Source organism: Lynx rufus, unplaced genomic scaffold (genome assembly GCF_022079265.1).
Source record: "Lynx rufus isolate CCGP_SWC_20201006 ecotype Redwood Valley unplaced genomic scaffold, mLynRuf1.p SCAF_7, whole genome shotgun sequence".
NCBI lineage: Eukaryota > Metazoa > Chordata > Mammalia > Carnivora > Felidae > Lynx > Lynx rufus.
The window spans coordinates 45,296,745-45,322,005 of record NW_025814889.1 but is presented as its reverse complement, the minus strand read 5'-3'; the positions used below and the strand labels follow the sequence as shown (position 1 = coordinate 45,322,005).

At 41.4% G+C, this 25,261-nt stretch overlaps 1 protein-coding gene across 1 annotated transcript in view; it reads left to right on the top strand.

The window, feature by feature from the left end:
• Positions 1 to 4,386: 4,386 nt before the first annotated feature.
• The window catches only part of STYK1 (serine/threonine/tyrosine kinase 1), a 45,456-nt gene continuing 24,581 nt past the window's right edge, over positions 4,387 to 25,261 (top strand). The window contains exon 1 of the mRNA XM_047066675.1: positions 4,387 to 4,491. The gene's annotated coding sequence lies outside the window, so the exon portion shown is untranslated. The remainder of the gene's footprint in view (positions 4,492 to 25,261) is intronic.

Below are 25,261 nucleotides of genomic sequence, written 5' to 3'. Positions count from 1 at the left end.
TTTCATGATGGATGAATACTTATCGAGTGACTACTATGTGTCAGATACTATTTTAGTTCTGGGGATACATCTGTGCAAAGAATAAAATTCTGGCCTTATGTAATTAAGGAAGAGAGATGATAAATAAATGATGTTTTAGTACGTGTGGGGCTGCTAAGTCCTAAGAGGGGGTAATGGTAAGGGGGATAGAGGTACCAAGATGGAGTGCGTGGAATGGTCATGAAAGCCTTCACTGACCAGATGACATGTGAACAGAGAACCGAAGGAAGTGAGGTGATTAGCTGTGCAAAAATCTGGAACGTTCTAGAAGCAGTAAATGGCAAGGACACTGGTCTGGGAACATGTTTAGAGTTTTTGAAAGTAGGAAGCCGGGGAGGTGCAGTCAGAGAGGTACTGTGGATCTTGCATGATGTAACAGTAACAACATGTTCACATCATCTGATCAAGGCATATTTTCCCCTAGGTGATGCTGAACGCACTTGACAAATTTCACTCGTTGGTTTTTCTTTTTCTCTACTCTACTTAGACCACTGCATTGGTATAACATAATGAGTCCTTAACAGGATTTGGGTTTCCTAATCTCAATGCATTTCTTAATCACTTCTTAGAGACTTTAGATATTTATATATATTTTAAAGTTGAGTTTTTTAATGTTTATTTTATTTTTGAGGGAGACAGAGCGTGAGTGGGGAGGGGCAGAGAGCGAGGGAGACACAGAATCCGAAGCAGGCTTCAGGTTCTGAGCTGTCAGCACAGAGCCCGAAGTGGGGCTCAAACCCATGAATGGTGAGATCATGACCTGAGCAAAAGTCAGACGCTTGACTGAGCCACCCAGGTGCCCCTAAAGTTGAGTTTTATTATTAATTTTCAGATATTTAAGTATAAGTATGTACTTAATAAAGCATTTAACTTGGAAAGAGATCTTGGTTCGGATCCTGACTCGGAAGCTGACTTTCTGTAACCATGGAGGAGCCACAATTACTGAGTCTCAATTACTCTACAGTAAAGAAATACACGTTCCGAGGCACCTGGGTGGCTCAGTCAGGTATGCGTCCGACTTCGGCTCAGGTCATGATCTCACCGTTCATGGGTTCGAGCCCCAAATTGGAATTCGTGCTGACAGTGCAGAGCCTGCTTGGAATTCTCTCTCTCTCTCTCTCTCTGCTCCTCCCTGACTCATGCTCTCTCTGTCTCTCAAAATAAATAAATAAACTAAAAAAAAAAAAAAAGAAATACGTGTTCTTCACAGTATCCATCTTCTCTGCCCCATAAAGCTGTTCTAGGGATCGAAGAAGATGATGAATCTCAAAGTATGTTGAGACTTGAGTTTAAGACCGTTACTTCTTCTGATCTGCTTCCCCTATTCGATAAACCTGTGCCAGATATTTTGCTAGGGTCTAGATATAGTGATAAATTGTGGTGTCTGCTCTCAGGGAGAATATAGCCTAATAGAAGAAATAAAGAAACTTCTACCAATGAGAAGCACTCTGGGTGCTAAGAAGATGGAGAAGGACAGTCTGTGTAGGAGAGGATTCGAAGTGAAGGTTGGGAACATTTCTCAGAGGTGAGCTGAATCCTAAAGAACCAGGAAGAATTATTAGAAACGTTAGGAGAGGAAGGGCAGTGCAGGCATAGGGACCAGAGCGTGCAAATGATTGTGGGGTCAGAGGACGTAGTACTTCTCATTTATTTTTTCTTATGGTAGGAAATGTGAACAGTATGACTGAAGGATATTGAGGCTTAGGAAGAAAGAAGGTGTTTATGGAGATGTGTAATCAGAGATTTCATTCTTCAATAGTGTCAAGATTCCAGATGGGAAGAGGTGTTCCATGGCAAAACTTGCTTGTTGGAGAAATCATTCTGGCAGCAATACGAAAGATGAGAGGGTGGTGAGGCTGAGGGATGGAGACTCGTTAGAAGACTTACAGAGATTCAGGCAAGAGAAGAGGGGGTGAACTCAGTGGAAAAGGGGAAAGAGGAATGATAGAGATGTATAGGTAGGACTGTCCTTGGTGCCATCTGTTGAGCTGGAATGGGGTAGAAAGAGTGATAAGCCTCAACGCAGCATTTCCCAGCTTAAAATTTGCACAGTTAAGTGGATTTGGTACTCTAAACTTGAAGCTTCTTAGAGAGACCGGTAGCTTTTTGGAAAATCATATCCAGAGAGTGTTATCAACTAATTGGGGTCAATCTTTAGAGAATTATTTAATGGCACATTTTAAAACCCTGTTCTTTTACTGTTATCAGTGAGGTACATAGAAATATATATATATATATATATTATAAATATATATGCAGTCAGCACAGAGCTCAATAAATAAATATTTATAAACATATTTCTATGTACCTCACTGATATATGTATATATATATGTATATACATGTATATGTATATGATATATATATACCTCACTGTATATATATGTATGTGTGTATAAATATATATATCTATATATATATTTTTTTAAGTAGGCTATACACCCCACGTAGAGCTTGAACTCACAACTCCAAGATCAAGAGTCGCACATTATACTGACTGAGCCAGCCACGGGGCTCTTGAGGTATGTAGAAATTTTTAAATATTTATTTATTTATTTATTTATTTAAAGGGCACAAGGGAGCTAGGGGCAGGGAGAGAGAGAGAGAGAGAGAGAGACAGAGAGAGAGGTGGAGCTCACCTGAAGCGGGGCTCATGTATTTTTTCCTTGAAGCAGGGCTTGTGTTCACCTGGTGTGGGACTTGAACTCATGAACCACAGGATCATGATCTGAGTCAAAGTCAGATGCTTAACTGACTGAGCCACCCAAGCACCCCTCATTTTTTTTAATCAACTTGTAGTTGACCATGTCTCAATAATACAGCCAGAAAAGTGTAAGTTGGAGATTTGATTCAGGATTATTTTTAATGTTTTGCATGAAGGGGACTGAAATAACATAAAATTTAAAACAACAACAACAACAACAAATGTACAACCCATCAGAGCTTGCACAAGTAGAGGTTAATAAGAATCTAGATTGTTATTAATACTTTCAGATAATATTAGTTAATATTTATATAGTGCTCTTGATTTTTGAGTACTTTCAAGTGTATTTTCTTTCTTTCTTTCTTTCTTTCTTCTTCTTTCTTTCTTTCTTTTTCTTTTTCTTTCTTTTGAGACAGAGACAGCATGAGCAAGGAAGGGCCAGAGAGAGAGGGAGACAGAGAATCCCAAGCAGGATCTGCAGTCAGCACAGAGCTCAACAGCTAGAACTCAGGAACCATGAGATCATGACCTGAGCCAAAATCAAGAGTCTGATGCTTAATCTACTGAGCCACCAAGGTGCCCCTCAAATATATTTTCTTTCTTTTTCTTTTTTTAATGTTTATTGATTTATGAGAGAGAGAGAGAGAGAGAGAGAGAGCAAGACAGAGTGAGAGAATGTGATAAGGAGAGGGGCAGAGAGAGAGGGAGACACAGAATCTGATGCAGGCTCCAAGGCTCTGAGCTGTCACAGAGCCCGACCCCGGGCTCGAACCCACAGACCGTGAGATCATGACCTGAGCCAAAGTCGGACACCCAACCGACTGAGCCACCCAGGCGCCCCTCAGAGAGCTCACCTGCAGTAGAGAAGCCTCTAGAGAACTAAAGAACCTCAGTGTGTAAATTTATTGTACCCATATTACATTGCCCCTACCTTCTTTCTGTTCAGGTACCCCTTTGTGTTTGATATGCTATCGGTCCTCAACAAACTGGTCCCCTATTTCAGTTATCCGTGACCCGCGTTTCTTTACCAGAACTTGTTAGTATCCAATTTGGAATGACTTCAGCTGTGTATTTTCTTCAGTGTTTCCTGTGATTATAAATGCCACGTGGGCAGGTAATAGAACTACTTCTGTTTATGCTACGTCCCTAGAAGAGAGCCCAGAATGTATTTAGACAGTATGTGCTAATGACCGATTACCTACTAATGACAGTTTTGTTTCCACTTATTCCTTCGCGATTTCCCAGCAAAGGCTTGAGGTGGAGATTATCCCAGGAGAGGACTCATCAAGCTCAAATTCTCCTCGAATCCGGACTATTGCGAGCACCGACGAAGGCTGCTGCGATGAGGTCGGACATGAGGTGGCGCTGTTGCGCTTTATCATGACTTTTTTTTTTTTTTTTTTTTTACCTGGCCTGCCGTCTCCTTCACAACGGACCATGTAGCGATCTCTAGAGGAAGAACACAGTAAGCAGAACAGCAGCAAGTGCAGCTTTTACAGCTTCGGCAGAGGTTTCCTGCTGGCTGGTGCGCGGTGAGTCCCGGAAACCTCAGTTGCCCGCAGACTTCCCCTTGTGGGGAGCCCGCCCCAACTCCATCCTTTGCGGGCAGCCACGCCCCACAGTGGGAAGGAGGGACTGAAAAGCATTTCCTTGAGGCTGGCACACCTTGTCACATCCAAACCGATCATTTTCTACCCCCCTGGCTGGGCCGTTTCCATCTGGGAGCAGAGTGGCCGGAGGAGGGACACGGTAGTGAACTGGGGTTCAGGGGTAGGGGGGTGGGAGGTGGATAGCTTGGGCGTTTGGGAGGGAAAGGGGGGAGAAGGCCAAGAGTGGGAAGGTTGTGAGAGGCGGTTCGAATTTTATCTGAACGGGCAATGATCACCAGGTGAACGAACCTGTATTTCTTTGGAAGGAACATCTTGTGGATTTTGACTTTTATGTTTTTATGATTGTACGATGTGATATGCTGTTCCGTGTTGACCGGATTTTTGCTTTCTTCTGAATTTGTCTTCTCTTTTTCTGTGTCTCTTTCCCTTCTACCTACCTGGCAATGTCATCCCCATTTGTCTCCTTTTTCCCTTTCATTTCTTTTTTGAAAAAAAATTTTTTAACATTTATTTATTATTGAGAGACAGAGAGACACAGAGCACGAGCAGGGAAGGGGTAGAGAAAGGGGGAGACACAGAATCCGAAGCAGGCTCCAGGCTCCGAGCTGTCAGCACAGCGCCCAACGCGGGGCTCGAACTCACCAACCGTGAGATTGTGATCTGAGCTGAAGTCCCTCACTTAACTGACTGAGCCACCCAGGCGACCCTTTGGTTTCTGTGACTGTGGCGTCTTTCTGTTAGGAATCCCCATGCCATCTGAGTTTCTCATACATTTCAGACCAAGCTTTCTTCCTGCTACTTAGCGAGAACCATCAGTGGTTGTGGAAATCAAGCACCAGAGCTCCTGTAATGTGCAGCTCACACACACACAGTGAAATGCACCTGGAAATGGTGACTTCGACCTGATTGACCCTCCTCAGTACTCCTAACACTCAGCGAGGGGCCATCTGGGTCTTTCAGTAAGACATGGGGAGATACCATTGATCCTTGAACATCCCGGGTTTGAGTTAGGTGGGTTCACTTATGCATGGATTTTTTCAATAAGTACAGCACAATACTGTAAATGTGTTTTCTCTTCCTTACGATTTTCTTAATGGTGCTTTCTTTTCTTTAGCTGACTTCATTCTAAGAATCCACTGTATAATACGTATGATATGCAAAATATCATATGCATACAGTGTTGCTCGATTGTTTATGTTATTGGTAAGGTCGACTGTAGGCTATTAGTAGTTAAGTTTTGGGGGAGTCAGAAGTTTTACCCCTGTTTTCTGCTGCACAGGGGATCGGTGTCGCTAAACCCTGTGTTGTTCAAGGGTCAACTCTACGGGCATACTTTGGAGATATTGTGGGTTTGCCTTCAGACCACTGCATTAAAGTGGAATTAATATTGGAATGAAGTGAGTCAGATGAAATTTTTGGTTTTCCAGTGCAAACAAAAGTTATGTTTAGTCTGTACTGTAGCCCGTTAAGTGTGTAATATGTCTACAAAAGCCATGTGTATACCTTAATTAAAAATTCTTTCTTTCTTTCTTTCTTTCTTTCTTTAAAAATGTTGATTTATTTTTGAGACACAGAGACAGAGTGTGAGCAGGAGAGGGGCAGAGAGAGAGGGAGACACAGAATCTGAAGCAGGCTCCAGGCTCTGAGCTGTCAGCACAGAACCTGACGCGGGGCTCGAACTTAACAAACCGCGAAATCACGACCTGAGCTGAAGTTGGACGCTTAACTGAGTGAGCCACCCAGGCGCCCCCCAAATACTTTTTTTTTCTAAAAAAGGCTCTCATCTGAGCTTTCAGAGAGTCATAATCGCTGATGGCAGACCACTATAACGAATACAATAATAATAAAAAAGTTTGAAATATTGTGAGAATTAGCCAAAATGTGACCCAGAGACACGAAATGAGCAAGTGTTCTTGAAAAAAAAAATGCAAAGTTGCTACAAACCTGCCATTTGTAACAAAACAAAACAAAACAACCTGCAATACCTGTGAAGCACAATAAAACAAAATGCTTTAGGACCACATGCCTGTGTGGCTTCCGTGAAAATCATACACTTTTTCTTTAGTGCCTTCATCACTATTAGCTTGCTAGGGCTGCTCTAACAAAGGGCCACAAATCGAGTGGCTTAAGCAACAGAAATGTATTGTCTCACAGTTCTGGAGGCTGAAAGTCTAAAATCAACAGCCGTGTTGCTTCTCTCTGAGCGCTGGGAGGGAAGGATCTATTCCAGACCCTTTTCTTTGCCTTATAGATGGCTGTCTTTATGTTGGTATGGCATTCTCCCTGCATATGAGTCTGTCTTCAAATTTCTTTCTTTTTATTTATTTATGTATTTATAATGCTTATTTTGAGAGCACGTGTGCGTAATTGCAAGTGGGGGAGGGGCAGAGAGAGGGAGAAAGAGAGTCCCAAGAAGGTTCCGAGCCACCTTTTGAGACAAAGAGAGGGAGAGAGACAATCCCAAGCAGGCTCTGTGCTGTTATTGGAGAGCCCGAGGTAGGGCTTGAACCCACAAACCGTGAGATCATGACCTGAGCCAAAACCAAGAGATCAACGCTCAACCCAGCCACCCAGGTGTCTCCAAATTTCCCCCTTTTTAAAGGACATTGGTCATATTGGATTAGCGCCCACTTTAATGACCTCCTTTTATGTCTCTATTCCCTCTGTTAAAGACTATTTCCAAGTAAGGTCACGATCTGCGGTACCGGAAGCTAGGACTTCAGTGTATGAACTTTGGGGTGGCACACTTCGATCTGTAACAGTTCCTTGTTCTTTCATTATGTACATACTCAGAGTGAGTTGAGTGTCACATAGGGAGTTTTGTGATTCTACGGCTCTGTTTTATTTTATTTTTTTTAATTATGTTTATTTATTTCTGAGACAGAGAGAGACAGAGCATGAATGGGGGAGGGGCAGAGAGAGAGGGAGACACAGAATCTGAAACAGGCTCCAGGCTCTGAGCTGTCAGCACAGAGCCCGATGCGGGGCTCGAACTCACGGACTGTGAGATCAGGACCTGAGCCGAAGTCTGAAGCTCAACCGACTGAGCCACCCAGGCGCCCCACTACGGCTCTGTTTTAAACTGAGGGTGTTAGTTTCCTATTGCTGCGGTAACAAATCATCCCACATTTGGTGGCTTAAACCAACACAGGTTTTTCTCTTCCAGTTCTGGAAGTCAGAAGTCCAAAAGGGGTTTGCATGCCTTCTGGAGGCTCTAGGAGAGAATCCCTTTGCTTGCCTTTTTTTCAGCTTCTAGAGACTGCTTGCCTTCCTTGGCTCAGGACTCTCTTCCTCTATCTTCAAAGCCACGTCAAGTGTTTCTCACAGTTCATTTGCCGGCAGTGACACCTGTGCCCTTTTCTTCCATATTCAGGGTCTTTATGATTACATCAGACTCACGGGCTAATCTAGAATAATCTCCTCATTTTAAGGTCAGTGGGTTAATTCCACCTGCAATCTTCATTTCCTTTTGCTATTTTAACACTATTAAAAACTAACATATTCGGGGCACCTGGGTGGCTCAGTCGGTTAAGCATCCGACTTTGGCTCAGGTCATGATCTTGCCGTTCCCGAGTTTGAGCCCCACATCAGGCTCCGTGCTGACAGCTCAGAGCCTGGAGCCTGTTTCAGATTCTGTGTCTCCCTATCTCGCTCTGCCCTTCCCCCACTCACTCTTTGTCTCTCTCTCAAAAATAAATAAACATTAAAAAATTAAAAAAAAGAAACTAATATATTCATAGTTCTGGAGACTTGGACATAGATGTGTTTGAGGGGCCACTGACAGCCACACTGAGCTTTGAATAACTGGGTTTTCTTTATTGGGTTTATTGTCCTGTTTTCACTCTGAGGGATCAGTGTTTTGCTTGCTATGTGTAGCAAGGAACTTTATATCCCTTTTATAAGAGAAAACCAGCATCCTGTCTAGTGATAGAGCTAAAAATGTGTTCCCATTGAGCAGAAACCTGGGTAGCATGATACTTCCTATCGAATACTATTAAAAACGACTCCCCATCCCTTGTACTTTTAGCATTACAGCTTAATTCTTTATACCCAATTAATTTGCATAGGTTATTTTTGTATAAAAATGTCTTTCTAGGGGCACGTGGGTGGCTCCAGGCGGTTAAGCGTCCGACTCTTGGTTTCAGCTCAGGCTATGATCTCACAGTTCGTGGGTTCAAGCCCCTCCCTGGGCTCCGCGCTCACAGTGCAGAGCCTGCTTGGGATTCTCTCTCTGCCTTTTTCTCTGTGCCTCCCCTGCTCTGTCTCTCTGCCTCTCAAAATAAATAAATAAATAAACTTAAAAAATAATTTCTTTCAGATCCAATGTTATTTTTATAGGTGAATTTAGCTGTGTATTTATCGAACAGCCTTATGAATTTTGACATGTGGGCAGATGCTGCTTTAGGCACAAGGGACATAGCAAGGCAGAAAGGAGCTGGGGTCCTTAAATTCTTGTTGTTGTGAAGGTGTCCCTCTCACTTCCTTCTCGTCCTTCCCCCAGTCTCAATTCCCCACCACATCCCTGGCTTTAGATGTGGCTACTGCTCTGTGCCTATGTCTGGGCTGTACTAACGAAGGACCTAAGGAAGGAAATTGCCATGCCCTCGAGGAAACTACCAACTGTTTGGGAAGAAGCAGATAATAATAAGCAAGCCAATGAAGCACTGAGTCAGCTGGTTGGGTATTCAATGCTCTATATTAGCGTATCACCTCTTGGACATGGTTTCTAACTGGGAAAAATGAAAGTAGAAGGGAATGAGCGCACACATACCAAAAAAAAAAAAAAAAGTGCTTGCACAGACATCAGTGTAGACTGGAATGAGTCCTGTCCTGAGTCCAGGGACCTGAAATCTGGTTCAAGTGCTTGCACCCTTTTTGCGAGCAAAGAACAAGCGACTTAACTTCAGTGTCCTTCATTATTATTATTATTTTGTTATTATTATTGTTATTATTTCCTCTCTTAACAAATGAAGGGTTGAGGTAGACTGGGAAACCTCTGGGGATTCTTCCAGGCTTAAAACAAAATGAGTCTTTTATTTTTGAATTTCTCACAATTTCTCTGAGTTTCCGAAGCCGAATAATAATGAGGGGGCAGGTTCGAATTCAGCTGGGGAGATGGTCACCTCTGGGCCAGAAAGGAAACTGGGGATGGGGTGCAGGGGTTTCTATCCATCCCTTGACTTCAGCCTCCTTTCCTGAAGGTACTCTTACCCGTTCAGCTCAGGTGGCCTTCACTACTTTTCTCCTGTCTACAAGGCCAGCTGAATTGGGCGGTGCAGATTCCTGCCGCCTCATGTTGTGAATGCCATTTCCTAAGGGTGAGTTTTCAGGGAACAGAAGGATCTCCCTAGGCTCATGCCTCCTTTAACTCTCATCAGTCTCTGTTGTGGCCCGACTTCTAAGAATCGTCGCCACCCACAACTCAGCCAACCATCAAGTCAATACAGCTAATTCTCGGTAATGGCCATGATCAAATCAACTTGAAGACAGTGACTGCATGTTTCAAACCTGCACTTTTAAGATTTTTATGAACTAAATTACTGGCAAGAATTATAAATGAGAAAGGAAACCTGTTTTAATTTTCCTTCTGTTATAGCCTCAGCCATAGTAAACTGCCCCATCGGTATATATTTGTAGAGCAGTGGTTTTCAATGTTGGCAGGTAACAAAATAGATAGAAATATGGTGCTATTTCCAGAATACTGATCTAAATTAAAATTATGACATGTATATAATTCTAGGCTCTGTCAGAAATCTACTAAGAACAAATTGTAGCAGATGCTGTAGGGTAAGAAAAAAAAGTATGTTTCAAACTGTACATTGTGGCCATAGGTAAATTTCAATAATACACGTTTACATAAAATACACAATACGCAATACACAATTACATTTACACAAAATACACAATACACAATTACATTTACACAAAATACACAATACACAATTACACAAAATACACAATACACAAAATAATACTCGTATTTTAAGCCAATTAGCTTTCTAGAGAAATCTTCCAAGTTATTAGCTTGTGTCTCATCAGTTTTTTTTTGTTTGTTTTTTTAGTGTTTATTTATTTTTGACACAGAGAGAGAGAGAGCATGAGCAGGGGAGGGGCAGAGAGAGGAGGAGACACAGAATCCGAAGCAGGCTCCAGGCTCCAAGCTGTCAGCACAGAGCCCAACGCAGGGCTCAAACTCACAGACCGTGAGATCATGACCCCAGCTGAAGCCAGACGCTCAACCGACTGAGCCACCCAGGTGCCCCATTGTCTCATCAGTTTTGAGTGATTTAGCCAAATGCACTGGATTGTTGGGTAAATGCGGAGTTTTGTGTTGAACAACTCTAGGAGACACCATTTATTTTCTATTCATATTATGCTATCAACTCAATGTTGAGAAACATCTGCCAAAGACGATAATTTGGAGTTTGGAGAAATTGATCCAAAGCTCTTCTTTTCTGACAGAACTCTCTATCCAAGCCACCCCCAGTTTGTGTCCTTTGGGTCAACTTCTCCAAAGTCCCTCTTACGTCAGATGGGGCTGGCTTGCCTAAGTGCTCAGTCCAGGCCTCAATCTGGTGCTCCTTCTGGCCAGTTAGAGACTAAAGCAGCAGGAAAGGACTTGATTTATCTGAGTAGTAGAAGTGACAGGCTTGCTTCTGGTTCAAGGAAGGAGAAGGAGGTGCAAGAGAATGCCAAATACTTACCTCCATTACCTTGTTTCCCATCAGATTCATAATCAGATTCCACAAATCCAGCCAGTCTGGTCTGAAGCTGTCCTGCGTCCTACCTCTGTGGTCCTTCCTCGTAGGTCTCCATGCCCAATTCCTTTAGCGTTGCTGGGGGCTGATCATTAAGTGTGAGTCAAAATGAATTCTGGCAGAGGAAGAAGAAAGAAGGAGAGTATCCCCTGAAATATTCATAAAGCCCGGAAGTGCCAACAATTAAAAACACAGCCAGAATGTGAAGTCTCGAGTCTTCAACCTGGGGCATGCATGGGGTAGAGATTTCCAGAGGCTCGTCCAGACACATAAAGAGCCCAAAGACCTGGCAGGCAGAAGAAACTATGAAAGCATACGCACATTATGAACTGTACAAACTGGGATCTTTTTCCTTACCCTCATCCCTCCAAACCCCAACTGGAAAAAAGGGGGATCAAATATCCAGCCAGCCTTATGAAGGGTGGAAAATTGTAGGGAAGGAGCACTAGGTGGAGATTCAAGACACATAAGAGTAGTCTTAGCCTGAGTGTTAACTGGCTGTTGGAAGATACCTCAATCTGTGCCTGAGTTTGCTCATCCATAAGTTATGGAGGTGAGGGGTTTTTTTTTGTTGAGTTCAAAGGGCTCTTCTGGTGTTTAGGATTCTGTGGCATTGGTGGAGCACGTGTTGCATTTCAGAGTGTGCTTGTCAGGCAGAATAAGCAATGGAAGGCAGGGTTGCTGTTTTCATTGTTTCTGTAGCAGCGAGTATGGCCCAGAGGAAACAGTAGTGGTTACTTAATTTGCAGCATGGGAATAGAATGGCTTTTGGGGGGCGCCTGGGTGGCTCAGTGGGTTAAGCGTCCAACTGCAGCTCAGGTCATGATCTCACACTCCGTGAGTTTGAGCCCCGCGTCGGGCTCTGTGCTGACAACTTGGAGCCTGGAGCCTGCTTCAGATTCTGTGTCTCCTCCTCTCTCTGCCCCTCCCCTGCTCATGCTCTGTCTCTCTCTGTCTCAAAAATAAATAAAAAACATTAAAAAAATGGCTTTTTGATATTGAGAGTCGAAATTGTTGTATCTTCATCCCTTCTTGAAGCCCAGACATCTATGCTACCACCAAGTGACCTTGATTTCACTCCTTGTCCTTGTCCTCACCCACATTCCACTCTTAGGATGAGTTAATAATGGATTCATGATGAAGGGGTTTCATATCCGATTAGGTCTCTGATTTATCTTCTGACCCTAGGCGAGTCCCCTTTTCACTCAGACCTTAGTTTCCACATAATGGAGTTGCTAAGGTAGCCATGGATTATTCTGAACTGGTTTTCTATTATAAAAATGAACATGGTGCACCTGGCACTTAACTCACTTGGTTAAGCGTCCGACTTCAGCTCAGGTCATGATCTCGCGGTTTGTGGGTTTGAGCCCCACGTCTGACTCTGTCCTGACAGCTCGGAGCCTGGAGCCTGCTTCAGATTCTGTGTCTCCCTCTCTCTCTGCCCCTCCCCTGCTCACGCTCTGTTTCTCTCTGTCTCAAAAATAAACATCATCAAAAAAAAAAAAAAAATGAAGATGGGGCACCTGGGTGGCTCAGTCGGGTAGGCGTCTGACTCTTGATTTTGGCTCAGGTTATGATCTCATGGTTTGTCAGTTCGAGCCTCGTGTCGGGCTCTGCACAGACGGAATGGAGCCTGCATGGGATTCGCTCTCCATTTCTCTCTCTTCCCCTCCCACACTTGTGTGTTCTCTCTCTCTCAGAATGAATAAATAAACTTTAAAATCTATCTATCGATATATATAGATATATATCTATATAACTATATAACTATCTATATAACTATCTATAACTATATATAACTATATATAACTATATATCTATATCTATCTATCGATATATAGATATATATTTATATAACTATATAACTATCTATATAACTATATCTATATAATGATCTATAGATAGTTATCTATCTATCGATAGATATATATATATCGATAGATAGATAACTTTGAGAAATATACCAATTCTATAGGATTGGGAAAAAAGAAATATTAATAAGCCAAATGTGACTTTATAACTATCTGTAAAGCATCACTTCTTCAGCACATCACATTTATCTTTCCAAGTCTGCTCTCCTTGGGCTGATATTGAAACTGATTATTTTTAATTCACTGAGTTAGCACTGACCATGGAATGGAGGCAAGCTGACTTCAAAACCAAAGTATGAGCTTACGTTATCTACAAACAGATGGGCAATAAAGATTTGATAGTATCAGCAAGGTTGCAGGTTGTGGGTTTATAGGTATTCAAAAACTATGTGAGATAAGTCACTCACCAAAAGGAGTTGAACGCTGGGCTAGAACTCTCTGTGCTAGATGGAGGTCCTTATAGTTTTACATGTGAGTTACGGGATTTAATGGTGGTATTAGGGACTGCTCCTTTGCGCCTCTCATTTAAGCTCAATCGATAATATTTTGGGTGCCCAGGGAATGGTATTCTCCATAGGTTTGATGTGCAGAAGCATTTATGGATAGGAATTTAGAGATGTGACTCTGGGTACCAGAGTCCTACCAAATTCATGGCAATGTGAAGAATCAGATGAACTTGGGCCCGTCAAAGAAAATGAACTGGGTGCTGATGCTAAGAACTACAAGATGTGCTCTATAGTGTGTGCCTTTATCCAAACATGAGAAGGATCAGAAGTGGCCTTTTAGTAAGCTATGGTACCATATGTAAATAGCATGTCTGGCCAGCCTCTAGGAGGCATGTATTGTCCAACCTGTTCTAGAATGGACCTTCTCAGAGACAGAGCATTCTGTGACATTGCCGAATCATACACAAATTCCGGTTTAACCTTTAGAGGCCATGGAACTGTATGTCATCATCAACAACAAATGAGACTTGCACACTGAAAACTACAAAATATCATTGAAAAAATTAAAGAGGATCTAAGAAGACTTAATATCGTTAAGATGGTAGTACCCTCTCAATTGATCTGTACGGTCAATGTAATCTCTACCCCAATTTTTTTTTTTTTTACAGAAATGGCCAAACTGATTCTAAAATGCACATCATAACATAAATGTCTTAAAATATCCAAAACAGTCAAAAAGAGATCAAAGATGGAGGAGTCATGTCTAATGATTTAAAAACTCACTAAGTTTTTTTTTTTTTTAATTTTTAATGTTTATTTACTTTTGAGAGACAGAGCATGAACAGAGGAGGGGCAGAGAGAGAGGGAGACACAGAATCCCAAACAAGCTCCAGGCTCCGAGCTGTCAGCACAGAGCCCCACGCGGGGCTCGAGTTCGTGAACCGTGTGATCATGACTTGAGCCCTAGTCAGATGCTTAACTGACTGAGCCACCCAGGTGCCCCTAAAAACTCACTAAGTTTTAAAACTAAGTAATTAAAACTGTGTACTATTGGCATAAAGATAGACATATAGACCAATGGAACAGAATTGAGGGTCCTGAAATAAACTCATACCTATGGCCATTTGATTTTCTTTTTTATTAAAAAAATTTTTTTAAATTATTTTTCTTTATTTTTGAGAGGCAGAGAGAGACACAGCGTGTGTGGGGGACGGGAAGAGAGAGAGGGAGACACAGAATCCAAAGCAGGTTCCAGGCTCTGAGCTGTCAGCACAGAGCCTGATGCGGGGCCCGAACTCATGAACCATGAGATCATGACCAGAGCCAAAGTCGGACGCTCAACCAACTGAGCCACCCAGCCGCCCCGGCCATTTGACTTTCTATACAGTGCCAACACAATTCATTGTGCAGACGCACTGGATATTAACATGCAAAAGAATGAAATTGATTGCCTACTTCACAACATTTGCAGAAATTAACTCAAAATAGGTCAAAGATCTAAATGTAAGATCTAAAATCATTATTCAGCCATAAAAATGAATGAAGTACTGATTTATGCTACAACATGGATGGGATGGTTAATTTTTAAAAAAAAAAATTTAATGTCTTTATTTTTATTTTTGAGAGAGAGAGAGAGAGACAGAGCAAGCAGGGGAGGGGCAGAGAGAGGGAGACACAGAATCCGAAGCAGGCTCCAGGCTCCGAGCTGTCAGCACAGAGCTGATGCGGGGCCTGAACTCATGAGCTGTGAGATCATGACCTGAGCCAAAGCTGGATGCTTAACTGACTGAGCCAGCCAGGTGCCCCGGGATGGTTAATTTTATGTGTCAGTTTGACTGGGCTGAGGAATGCCCAGATGATGAGGAAACATGATTTCTGGGTGTCTCTGTAAGGATGTTTCTGGAAAAGATTAGCATTTGAATCAGTGGACTGTAAAGAAGGTCTGCCCTGACCAGTGTGGGTGGACATCATCCAACCTGCTGAGGGCTTGAGGAAAGCAAAAAGATGGAGCAAGGGTGAATTTTCTCTCTCTTGAGATGGGACACCCATCTTCTCCTGCCCTCCACCATCGGAACTCCTGGTTCTCCAGCCCTTGGGCTCTAGGACTTACACCCATGGTCCCCCGCTCTCAGGCCTTCAGCCTCACACTGAATTGTACTACCAGCTTTCCTGATTTTCCAGCTTGCAGGCAGCAGGTTGGGGGACTTCTTGGCCTCTGTAATCTCATGAGCTAATTCCCATAATCAATGTCCTCCTATATATTTGTCTATATATCTACATCTTTATATCTTATTCGTTCAGTTTCTCTAGAGAACTCTGATTAATACAATGGGTGATCTTAAATGCATGCTAAGTGAAAGAAACCAGACACAAAGCTACAGATTGTATGATTCAATTCGTATGAAATGTTCAAAATAGGTAAATCCAAAGACAGAAAATAGGTGATTGCCAGGCGCTGGGGAGAGTGGGCATTGGGGAGTGACTACTATTGGTACAGATTTCTTGGAGGGGATGATGAAAATATTCTAAAATTAGATAGCAGTGATGGTTGTACGATTTTGTGACTATAAAAACCACTGATAATACACTTTAAAAAGGGTGAGTTCTTGGGGCCCCTGGGTGGCTCAGTCGGTTAAGTGTCGGACTTCAGCTCAGGTCACGATCTCACGGTTCGTGAGCTAGAACCCCACATCGGGCTCTGTGCTGGCAGCTCAGAGCTTGGAGCCTGCTTTGGATTCTGTGACTCCCCCTCTCTCTGCCCCTCCCCTGCTCACACTCTGTCTCTCTTTGTCTCTCAAAAATGAAACGTGAAAACAAATGTTTTAAAAGGGTGAGTTCTCTGGTATGTGAATTATATCTCAGTCAAAAAGAAAGCAATATTGAAGGTAATTCTAATTTTGAAAAAAAAAAAAAGAAAAGAAAAAGGAAAGAAAAGAAAAGAAAAAAAAGGTTTTCAAGAATCTGCTAGGAAGATGATATAATGTCAGAAAATAGATTCCAAAGCCATACAACCTGGGAGTTCCAAATCCCTGTTACTAGCTGAGTGGTCCAGAGCAAGTTACTTTACGTCTCTGTGACCCAGAAGTCATTGGTGCCATTGTAACTATATGCCTACTAGGCTGTAAAGGGAAGCAAAAACCAGTATGAAGGAAGCTGTGCTGCATGTAAGTGACGGTTACAGAGGGGCAGAGCAGGGCAGGGTCCAAAGCAGATTGCTTCGTTGGTTTATTGTCTGAACTCTGCTCCAGGCTGACTCATGGAAAGACACTGGGTGTAGTGGAAAAGGAGGAAGAGATAATATGGATCCAAGATACCATATCTATATTTAACCTTTCCTGGCCCTGGAAAAGATCCAAAACTATGTTAGGAGAGACACATAGAGGACGGCACCAGAGCAAGGGATGATGAAAAGTATTGGATAAATTTTTTGTTGCTCAGTTTAAATAAATATAGACAGAAATGTTGAGGGTTTTCCTCTGGTTTCAGACAATAAACTTAAGATTTTGTTCTCCCGTCCTGTCTCTACTGGGACCTTGCTTCATCTTTCAATTCAAAATGAGATCAGACAGGGGCACTTGGGTGGCTCAGTCAGTTAAGTATCTGACTCTTGATTTCGGCTCAGGTCATGAGCTCATGGTTTGTGAGTTCAAGCCCCGCATTGGGCTCTGTGCAGAAAGCATGGAGCCTGCCTGGGGTTCTCTCTCTGTCTCTCTCTGTCCCTCTCCTGCTCATGCACTCTCTCTCTCTCAAAATAAGTAAATAACCATTTAACAACAACAAAAAAAGATCAAACAAATCTTTAAAGCTCATGTCACTGCCACATTTTTATTCCCAGGACAGATCAAGAAGCTAGGACAGTGGCAGGTGTTTGTAGCAAGATTCACATTCCTTTGTTTTTTTAATTAATTAATTAATTAATCAAAGTTTTATTTAATTGTAGTTAGTTAACATATTTGCAATATTGGTTTCAGGAGTAAAATTCAGTGATTCATCATTTAAATACAACACCCAGTGTTCATCATAACAAGAGCCCTCCCTAATACCCATCACCCATCTAGCCCATCCCCCTCCCACCTCCCTCCATTGACCCTCAGTTTGTTCCCTATCTTTAAGAGTCTCTTACCGTGTCTCTCTCTCTCTCTTTCCTCCTCCCATGTGTTCATCTGTTTTGTTTCTTAAACTCTACATATGAATGAAATCATATGGTATTTGTCTTTCTCTGATTTATTTCGCTTAGCATAATACATCTAGCTCCATCCACGTTATTGCAAATGGCAAGATTTCATTCTTTTTGACCACATCCCTTTGTTTTAAACTGCTTTCTGCATCTTTGTAAGATGCACTTCCCATTCATGACTTTTCTTTAGATCTCACTCTTTCTGTCAGCATACAGCAAAGAAGGACTATATTACATAGCCATTTTGAGGGAATGATAGAAAGGTGTCACATTTCTTATTTAAAAACAAATAGAGAAAACTCTGTTGTTGACCTTTCCTCTGGTTTTACACTTCTGAATTCTCTTCTTTATGTGAGTATATGTTATATATCCTTGGTTTCGTCATCGTTTTCCTTTCTTGGATTCTAAATAAATAATTATAATGCCTTGTATTTTCACTCTATATATTTCATGGTGTTTTACATACAAACCTCAGACCAAGACATGTTAATTAGCTTGCTTAAGGTCACACACAAGATGGTGCTAACCCAGTGTCATAACTGAGATCTCACGTCTCCTTTGCCTGTATTAGGAGAGGATTCTTTCTTTTCATTCTACATTTCTCCTAGAACTTTCCATTGAGAAATAATCTAGGTGAGGAAAATATAACCAATTCCAGGGCAGGAGGCAGCTGAAGCCAACGTGAAGATCAGTGCTGGGGCCTCATTATACTGGAGTCCATGCTAGTGTAGAAATAGTGTTATTTAAAGTTCATTTGATCACAGGGTTTTCTCCAAAGTGCATCTCATATCTGCATTAATCTCTGTCTTCCTCAAAATCACTGGTATTGATATATGAGAGGAGAAAGAGTATGATTAGCAAATGATAGAGCAATAAGTAAATAGAACTGGCTTGAAATTCTCTGAAATACCAAAGCCTTAACACCAGCTTAACAGATCTCCAAATCATTTACTATGGAAATACTTTAATGGTGGGAAGCAAGGTACATCAGAAAAGAGGGCAGTGGACCTGTGGGGGCAGGGGAGAGGGAGAACATGATAATACGACCTTGGATTTCTGAATTCCATCAATTTCTTTTATTCTAAGACTTTAAAGTCCTGTCCTGTGTTTTATCTTATTTGTCTTGCCAGAGTGTCTGATTAGGCACTTCAAGGATTATGATCCATTACTTTATGGATCAGGAATTAAAACCCAGAGATGTGATAAAACCTGCTCCAAATGATAGAGACAGAAAGGGAGAGAGAAGCAGAGATAATGTTAAGATATGGCTGCCAATGTAGAACTGTATTACACTAGATCCTGATGAATTTTAAATCTGCTCATATCACTTTACCTATGAACATAAGAAAAACCCCTTTATTAAAAACTTTCATGAACGTAAAATTGATATATTTATTCTATTGTATAGCTGTATAAAAATGTGGCAGCCCTCTTTGCATTAGAGTTTTCCAGAGAAATAGAGCCAACAGGATGTTTGTGTGTCTATGTATGTATGTATATGTATGTATGTATGCCTATATGTATCTATGTATCATCTATTGACATGTAGTTTGAAGAATAGATCTGAGCCTGGATGGCTCAGTTGGCTAAGCATCCGACTCTTGATTTTGGCTCAGGATATGATCTCACGGTTTGTGAGACTGAGCCCTGTGTTGGGCTCTGCACCGGCAGTGCAGGGTCTGTTTGGGATTCTCTCTCTCTCTCTGCCCCTCCACTGTTCTCTCTCTTTCAAAATAAATAAATAAGCATTAACAAAAATTAAGAATCTGTGGATAGTTGGGAAGTCCAAAGTCTTCAAGGTAGACCAGCAGGCTGGAGACCCAGTGAAGTGATGCAGTTTAAGTCCAAAGGCAGTGTGCTGGCATAATTTCCTCTTCTGGGGAGGTCAGTCCTTTTCTATTAAGACCTTCAACTGATTAGATGGGCCATACGCACATTATGGAGGGTAATGTGCTTTCTTCAAAGTTCCCTGACTTAATTGTTAATCTCATTTTAAAAATGCCTTCACAGAAATATCTAGAATAACGTTTGATCAATTATCTCGGTACCATGGCCTAGCCAAGTTCACACATAAAATTACCCATCACACACCTCTTCATGAAAATTTAATTTTATTTCTACTTTTAATTTTAATACAATTTGCATAATTGTATAATTATAATAGTAATTTAAAAATAATAATCATTATTTATTAATAATTATTATTAACCAATAATAATAATAACAATCAATTATTATAATTATTAAATAAAATGATAATTTTTTGCATGTTCAGAAACATCTTCCATTAAAAAAATCCTTTTATGGGGTGCCTGGTTGGCTCAGTCAGTGGAGCCTGCAACTCTTGGTCTCAGGGTTGTGAGTTTGAGCCCCATGTTGGGTGTAGAGATTACTTAAAATATCTCTTAAAAAATCCTTTTATAATTGAGTCTTAGGAGAGAAATTACTGGGTCAAAATTATGAACGTCATTCAGACTCTTTTCTTACATTGCCAAATTCGTTTCCATAATGTAGAAATTTAGATTCCCTGTTAATGTGTAAGAGTGGGCTTTTTTTTTTAATTTTTTTTTAACGTTTATTTATTTTTGAGACAGAGAGAGACAGAGCATGAACAGGGGAGGGGCAGAGAGAAAGGGAGACACAGAATCGGAAGCAGGCTCCAGGCGCCGAGCCATCAGCCCAGAGCCCGACGCGGGGCTCAAATGCGCGGACCGCGAGATCGTGACCTGAGCTGAAGTCGGATGCTTAACCGACTGAGCCACCCAGGTGCCCCATGGAGTGGGCTTTTTAAAATAGGGTTCTTCAGAACATCAGAATTCTCTTTCTTTTTTTTCTTAAATGGAAATACAAAAATTTCACATCTTGGTTTTACTTGAATGTATATTATATAATTACAGTTAAATTGAACATCTTTAATCTTAACATCACCCTTCTCCCATATTTGTTAAACACTTTGATTTGATGTATTGGTTTTCTTTTGATTTTCACTGTTTTTTTTTTATTTTTAATTTTTATTTTTTAATTTTAATTTTAATTTTTTTTTGAGAGAGAGAGAGAGTCTGTGTGAACAGGGAAGGGGGGCAGAGGAAGAGAGAGAGAGAATCCCAAGCAGGCTTCACAGTGTGGAGGTTGACACGGAGCTTGATCCCATGACCCTGGGATCATAAGCTGAGCCAAAATCAAGAGTCAGATGCTTAACCGACTGAGCTACCCAGGTGCCCCACGTTTTTTACTTTTCATGACCATTTATTTATTGTCATCTTATTAATTTTCTTACTATAGTTACTAAGTTATATAGAATTTCTGTTTTTATGCATTGATCCTTTCTTTGTGGCTTTACTTTTTCTGTTGGAAGGATTCTTCTATTTATTTATTTATTTATTTATTTATTTACTTTATGCATTTGTATCTCTTTTGTTATTTATTATTATTTTTAAATTTACATCTAAGTTACTTAGCATTTAATGCAGTAATGATTTCAGGAGTAGATTCCAGTGATTCATCCCCTACGTGTAACGCCCAGTGCTCATCCCAGCAATGGGATGGGCCCCTTGCTCATTTAGCCATCCTCCCATCCACAACCCCTCCAACAACCCTCAGTTTGCTCTCTATATTTAAGATATTTAAGAGTCTTGTATGTTTTGCCCCCTCCTTCTTTTTACATTATGTTTGCTTCCCTTTCCCTATGTTCATCTGTTTCGTATCTTAAATTCCACATATAAGTGAAGTCATATGATATTTGTCTTTCTGTAATTCCGCTTAGCATAATACCCTCTAGTTCCATCCACGTAGTTGCAAATGGCAAGATTTCATTCTTTTTGATTGCTGAGTAATATTCCATTGCATATATATACCACATCTTCTTTATCCATTCATCTGTCAGTGGACACTTGGGCTCTTTCCATATTTTGGCTATTGTTGATAGTGTTGCTATAAACATGGGGGTGCATGTGTCACTTCAAAACAGCATACCTGTATCCCTTGGGTAGATACCTAGTAGTGCAATTGCTGGGTCAGAGGGTAGTTCTATTTTTAATTTTTTGAGAAAACTCCATACTGTCTTCCAGAGTGGCTGAACCAGTTTGCATTCCCACCAGCAGTGCAAAAGGGTTCCCGTTTCTTCACATCCTCGCCAACATCTGTTGTTGTCTGAGCTGTTAATTTTAGCCATTCTGACTGGCGTGAGTTGGTATGTAATTGTGGTTTTGATTTGTACAAGAATCTTTTCTTTTAATCTTATCCAGTCCTCACCAATCCCATATAACGTACAATGTTAGTTTTTGTTTCTTAAAACATATAATCATTTGTCCAACTAAAATTTATTTTTGCACAGGAATGAAGCAAGGATCTAAATTATTATTGCCAAACGAGTAACCATAATATGCATATGATGCATAATCCACATAATGATAATCAATCTCAATAGTTCGCAACCTGGCTGTAATTCAGTGTCTCCTGGGAAGCAGTCCCTTTTTTCAGTGCTGATAAGTGAAATCATACTTATGGGATACATAAACATCATAATTTCTGGCACAAAAACAGACACACAGACCAATGGAATAGAATAGAAACCCCAGAACTAGACCCACAAACATATGGCCAACTCATCTTTGACAAAGCAGGAAAGAACATCCAATGGAAAAAAGACAGCCTCTTTAACAAATGGTGCTGGGAGAACTGGACAGCAACATGCAGAAGGTTGAAACTAGACCACTTTCTCACACCATTTACAAAAATAAACTCAAAATGGATAAAGGACCTAAATGTGAGACAGGAAACCATCAGAACCTTAGAGGAGAAAGCAGGAAAAGACCTCTCTGACCTCAGCCGTAGCAATCTCTTACTCGACACATCCCCAAAGGCAAGGGAATTAAAAGCAAAAGTGAATTACTGGGACCTTATGAAGATAAAAAGCTTCTGCACAGCAAAGGAAACAACCAACAAAACTAAAAGGCAACCAACGGAATGGGAAAAGATATTTGCAAATGACATATCGGACAAAGGGCTAGTATCTAAAATCTATAAAGAGCTCACCAAACTCCACACCCGAAAAACAAATAACCCAGTGAAGAAATGGGCAGAAAACATGAATAGACACTTCTCTAAAGAAGACATCCAGATGGCCAACAGGCACATGAAAAGATGTTCAGCGTCGCTCCTTATCAGGGAAATACAAATCAAAACCACACTCAGGTATCACCTCACGCCAGTCAGAGTGGCCAAAATGAACAAATCAGGAGACTATAGATGCTGGAGAGGATGTGGAGAAACGGGAACCCTCTTGCACTGTTGGTGGGAATGCAAATTGGTGCAGCCGCTCTGGAAAGCAGTGTGGAGGTTCCTCAGAAAATTAAAAATAGACCTACCCTATGACCCAGCAATAGCACTGCTAGGAATCTACCCAAGGGATACAGGAGCACTGATGCATAGGGGCACTTGTACCCCAATGTTCATAGCAGCACTCTCAACAATAGCCAAATTATGGAAAGAGCCTAAATGTCCATCAACTGATGAATGGATAAAGAAATTGTGGTTTATATACACAATGGAATACTACGTGGCAATGAGAAAAAATGAAATATGGCCTTTTGTAGCAACGTGGATGGAACTGGAGAGTGTGATGCTAAGTGAAATAAGCCATACAGAGAAAGACAGATACCATATGGTTTCACTCTTATGTGGATCCTGAGAAACTTAACAGGAACCCATGGGGGAGGGGAAGGTAAAAAAAAAAAAAAAGGACGTTAGAGTGGGAGAGAGCCAAAGCATAAGAGACTGTTAAAAACTGAGAACAAACTTAGGGTTGATGGGGGGTGGGAGGGAGGGGCGGGTGGGTGATGGGTATTGAGGAGGGCACCTTTTGGGATGAGCACTGGGTGTTGTATGGAAACCAATTTGTCAATAAACTTCATATAAAAAAAAAAATAAACATCATAATTTCTCCTAAGGTAGGGAGTGAACCCCACATGGGCATTTTTTAGAAAGCTCCCTACAAGAGGCTAATGTGTAGCCAGGTTTGAGAATCTGCTTGTTCTGTTTCATGCTGACTTCTTTATATTAAATCCCTAAATATGTCATTTATTTCTGGGATATTTATGTGCTCTATTAAGCTTACTGTCTATTTTTGAGTGTCGCTGTGTAGGTTAGTGTGTGTGTTAGGCTTTGTAACATATTCAGGCCTAGAATATGCTTCTTGCCTCAAATCTTGTTTTGCTTTTGGAATGAGAGATTAATGCATGTTGGGATATCACTAGTTCTTATCCTCATCTTGCTGGAGCCCTAAGTTTGCAAAACAAAAACAAAAACAAAAACAAAAACAACTGTAACAAGCCCTTATTGAACTTCTCAACTTACTTACACATCTTAGAAAAGCTCCCTAAACTTTCTCCCCATCCTCATTTTCTGTTTATTCTCTGAACTACCCCCCTCTCTAGCTCCGCTACTGTTTACTCTTTCTAGGACCATGAGTGATCTCCGTTCTGCCTCTATCCATTGGGCCACTTCTCTGAGAGAGTGATTTGAGATAAACTAACTAGGTTTTGGAGGTAAATTCTAGGTAAAGGTCGAGAGTTCGGTGATACATTCACATGTAGGTGAGAGTAAGCAACTTGGGTTTATAGGGTGGCGAGCAGAACAGTAGGGGCAAGAGGTCCAGGGGCACATGGGTGGGCGTGAAGCAGAGTATGGACGGGGTGATGGCCATTATTCAGGTGCAAGGCCATCAGGGTATCTATCAGGAGGGGGGTGGCTTTCCGTTTGTAGTAGGACGTCAGTAACCAGACTATATTGTGCAGTTCTTATCTCATGAAAGAGGATTGATTTAGGCAGAGAGGACAGTGAGGGCCTATCCACTTGTGAGACATTCAGGATAGGACTCCAGACTTGAGAGTACTTGGATACTCAGCATGAGTACCTGGACAACCTTACGAGAAATGAGCGACCTGTCTTCTCAAACTAAGGAGGGCGGCAAGAAGGATAGGGAGAAGGAGCCGAGACTATTGATCTCCTTACCGCCTCCATCCAGATTCGTTCAGGAATTTTACCCAAGACTGGGTAAAAATGTAGCCAGCAGATAGGTGGTGTCAATGGAAGCAGCTAGAAGGCATTGAGACATTTAGGGACAGAAGGTGAATTAATTAACTAATTAATAATATACCACCATGTAGCATTCTATCTGTTTCATACCTTAGTTTCCAGCATTGTGCTCTTGATCCGTCTTGTTTGAATCTCCCGTCCTCAACATGATTGTCAAATTCAGAGACCTCTTAGCAGGTGTAATACTTAGACTGTCCAATCGTACATAGTTGCCGTATGAAGTTTTAACACCCACGTTCCTTTATGATTAACTTCCTCTTCGCACACAGGACTACATGGAGTTAGATCTACCAATATTATAAATATCTTGACAATAGGGGTTTTGTTTTGTTATCTGGAGTTATATACGCTTACCTGATTGGTACAGCTATGTGACTACCTCCCAACCTGGGAGACAGGTGAAGAAGGGAAGGGGGAGGAAGGGAAGCACTACTTTATATTGATTGTCAGTAATGGGCCCAGCACTATGCTAGGTATTATACGTAAATTATCCTGGAGAGCTTTCCACAGTCTCGGGAGAGAGACATCATTGTCTCCGCTGACAGATGGCCAAACGGAGGCT